Source organism: Orycteropus afer, unplaced genomic scaffold, assembly GCF_000298275.1.
Source record: "Orycteropus afer afer isolate SDZICR_OR568_19922 unplaced genomic scaffold, OryAfe1.0 scaffold00282, whole genome shotgun sequence".
NCBI classification, from domain to species: Eukaryota; Metazoa; Chordata; class Mammalia; order Tubulidentata; family Orycteropodidae; genus Orycteropus; species Orycteropus afer.
Genome location: NW_006921869.1, coordinates 2,674,281 through 2,678,527, shown reverse-complemented (window position 1 = coordinate 2,678,527; position 4,247 = coordinate 2,674,281).

The following is a 4,247-nucleotide window of genomic DNA, read 5'->3' as shown; positions in this document are numbered from 1 at the left end:
CACCAATCCTATCCCCAGGCTCTGTGACTCTACCCAGAGGCAACCAATGTGCCCTACTTGGTTGTGTTTTTTTTCCTAAAGAATTTTATGAATGTACAAGCAAGTATCTATAGCTATTTATCTGTTTCTGTATATTTTCTCCACTCTTACAGAAGAGGTGGTTGTTAGACACCTTGACTTTTTCACTTAACAATATATTTTAGAGATTATTTTTATAGACACATTAAGAGCTTCTCTTTTTTAAAGGTTGTTCAGTATTTCATTGTATAGGTGTACCAAAATTTATTTAGCCATTGCCATTCTAATGTACTTTTAAGTTCAACAACTTAGAGTAGCTATTACTAACAAATGTTTCAATAAATCTTGAAAACTTATTTTGTACATGTCTGAATAAACCACTGGGATAAATTGTTGCAAGCAGAATTACTGAGTCTAAGGGTATGTGTGTGATTTCCATACCAGTAAACCAGTTGCCATTCGGTTGATCTGACTCATGGTTACCCCATGTGTGTCAGAGTAGAATTGTACTCCATAGGATTTTCAATGGTTGTGATCTTTCTAAAATAAATTGGTAGGCTTTCCCTTTGAATTGCCTCTAGGTGGACCTGAACCACCATCCTTTGGTTGGTAACTGAGTGCTTAACTATTTGTGCCACCCAAGGACTCCTGTGATATTGATAGACGTTGCCAAATTGCCTACTGTTGGGGTTGGACCAGTTTCACTCCTTCTAATCCCATCAGAAGTTTCTCCTTCTTAAGTGGTTCCCAACACTCATTACATAGTTTATTTTTGATCTTTCACAATCTGATAGCTAGAAAGTTGTATTTCATCATGTTTGTTTCCATTGTGGTGTAAAAAATTACCTCAAAATTTAGCAGCTTAGAACAACACACATTTATTAACTCATGGTTTCTGGATGTCAAGAATCCAGGCATAATTTTGTTGGTTTCAGGGTCTCTCATGAAGCTGTAGTCAAGGTGTCTTCCAAGTTCACTCACATGATTATTATTAGCAGGATTCAGCTCCTTGTGGTAGGTTGGATTGAGAGCTTCAATTCTGGCCCTGAGACCACCCTCAGTGCTTCCTCATGCAGACATCTACAACATGGCAGCTTACTTCATCAAACTGTGCAGTCTGCCAGCAAGAAAGAAGTCACACCCTTTTGTAACCTAATCATAAAAGAGATATCTCATCGTCTTTGCTTTCTGTTGGTTAGAAACAAGTTATAGGATACAGCTTACACTCAAGAGCAAGGGATTACACAAGAGCTAGCCTACATAAGGCTGACTGGATGTCCTTTCTTTCTGTTTCTACATTCTGCTGTTTATTCATTTACTTAGCATGTACTTACTGTGTGTCTGCCATGGGCCAGTCACAGTGCTATGCCTCATGGTGACCATGGCAGACGTGCTGTACTTTAAAGTGGTGGTCACAGATGTATGTGGAGCCACAGAGGCAAACACATCGATAAATGTACAGTTGCAGTATGGGCTACAAAGGAGATAAAGCAGGGTGATGTGCTAGAGCAAGTGTGTCAGTAACCTTGGCAAGGAGACACAAGGAGGCCTACTTAAAGAGGACCATGGAGCCCAATGAGGAGTGTGAGACATTAGGAGGAATATGGAACTCAAGGAGTTTCCCTGAGTAGTGTGGAGCCTGAAGAGGAAGCATGAAGCCCAAAGAGGGGTGTGGAGTTTGAGGAGGCCTCCCAGAGGAGCATGGAGCCCCATGTTCTGAGGGTAGGAGCAGCTTTTTAAGATTGGACAGGACTTTGGACAAAAGTAGTCATTGTTGTCAGGTCCTACTGGTCTAGGCAAGAAGTAGAAAGTAATGATAACCATTTCTAGTAATTTAAAATTGAATTGTCTGCCTCTGAGATCTCAGCATGATATAGAAGAACTCAGATGTTTAAGAATGACCATTTGGCTCAAGCTGACCCTGTGAAAGGAATAGGAGACCCTTTGGAAAGTGTGCTCTTGGGGAAAATAACCAGCTCTTCTGAAGAGGTCAGAAATGAGAGCTAGGGGTGGTGATGTTCATTCCCAAGCTCTCTGCCTGCTCTCCACAGACTCTTCTAATCATCCTGGGGAGATACAGCTCCTTAATGGAGGAGCTGGAACAGATCAGTTGCTCTGATGCCCAGGCCCCAATTTAGGGATTCAAATTTATCTGATCTGGGCTGGAGCCAGGGCTGCATTTTATAGTAGCTCCCCAGGTGATTCTGATGAGCCTAATGGGGGAAAACCTCTGATTTAGTCTTCACCTCAGTTTATGGGCTTGTGATGGTGGATCAGAGTCCCACAGAGGATAAAGCCTTGTTCAAGGTCACCTGGAAACCACCTGATGCCTGACCAATGCACCCTTGGAATCTAGCTCAGGGTCTTTGAGATTTTCCACTGTGCTACTGAACTATTTTTAAAATAACATTCTTCATTTTCTGGATTATGACCTAATAAATTGTGTTGAAATTTTTCTGTTCTGAAATTGCACAGAACAGTAATTTCTTTCACATAATGACATGCTTTTTTTTTTTTTTTTATCTTTTGTGACAGTTTTTTTTTCTGTGATTATGAAAGCAAACAATCACAATAATCAGAATGCACAGAAAATTATAAAATAAGTTACCTGTAATCCCACTATGCAGAGGTAACCACTTTTAGCACTCTGGTATATATCCCTGTCTTACTTTACACTGCATGTGTATGTATGTATATATGTGTGAATGTGACATGTGTGTGTATTTGTATGTCTTTGTGTATACTGAACACATGGAAATAAAGATGATTCATTCATTCCTCATTTTCAGGTTGTGCGTATTGTGTGTAATTGACTGTGCTATATGTGCTCATCATTCCTTGGGGTTTCCTTCAAGCACTTATCATGGGTTATAATTACTTTTCATTTTTATGATTATCTGCTACACTGGAAAACTATTAACATGTCTCTTTGCCTTACAAGTGTACTCTAGTACATAGAATAAAAACTGGCAGATCTTAAGCATTAAGCATTAATGTGTTGTTATTGTTAAGTGCTGTTAAGTCAGTTGTGACTCATAGCAACCCTATGTACCACAGAACAAAACACTGCCCCATCCAAGCATTAATGTGTGCAGTTTTCCCTGCTTGGGAGATTATAACAGTGAGCCACATAGACAAAGGTCAAGAAGGATCCACCCTAGCGAGGGAGAGTTTAACTACATGTTTAACTACATGTTGTGGTAGTTAAGTTTGTGTGTCAAGTTGGCTGGGCCTGGTTGAGTGGCTGGGTAGCTGGTGGTAGTTATTCCCTGTGATGAGACTGGCACTCAACTCCATGGTGGGATCTACCACAAGCAGCTGAGTAGCTACTTTGGGTATGTGGTTTGCTTCCCATATATAAGAAGCAGCTTTGGGAATGGTCTCTAGCTTATGGTACGCTTGGACCCTGCATGTAGCCATGTCATTGTTTAGCAGCCTTTAATGCTCTGCCAACCTTGGGACTTACAATGGACTTGAGTTAATGGTCTGCCATGTGGTTTGGTAACATCAGGACTGTGCCATTTTATTTGTCGACCTTGGGCTTGTTAGCCTCAGTAGCCAGTAGCTGTCTGAGTGAAGAGATGCCTCTAGCTTCACTGGACCAGGAGCAAGAGGCAGAGCTGAAACCCAAGGTTGAAGGGCTTTCACACAGCCCCTAGAGCCTGGTACTTGGAACTCGGACTTCCAGCCTCTAAACTATAAGAGAATAAACTCCTGTTTGTTAAGGGCATCCCATTTGTGGTATTTATTCCTGTCAGAGCAGCACTAGGTAACCAGAACACGTATCATAATCAAACTCACTAAAACCAAAGAGAAAAGGAAGAATCTTTCTTTTTTTTTTTTAATTGTGATTTGGTGAAAATTTACAGAGCACATTCACTTTCCGTATAGCAGTTCACATATGCTTTGTCTCATGACATTGACCACAATTTACCACAATGCAACAGCTCCCCTCCCCCTTCCTCCCTATAGTTACCTCTTCCCTATGTCCATCTATCTCTCCATGTACTCCTGCCCCCTGAGCTGTTTCCCTGTGCATAAGCAGCCTTTCTTTCTCCCATGATTGTTCTCTCCAAGCAGTGTATCTACCTCAGGGAAATGTTCAACTCATATAACTGTATATTGTTGGCTGGAAGCCAGAGGCATGGGTTCAATTCCAGACCTGAAGGGCAGCTAGGTGTCATAGTCTCAGTGGTTCCACAAGGCTCTATCAGACCAGCAAACCAGGC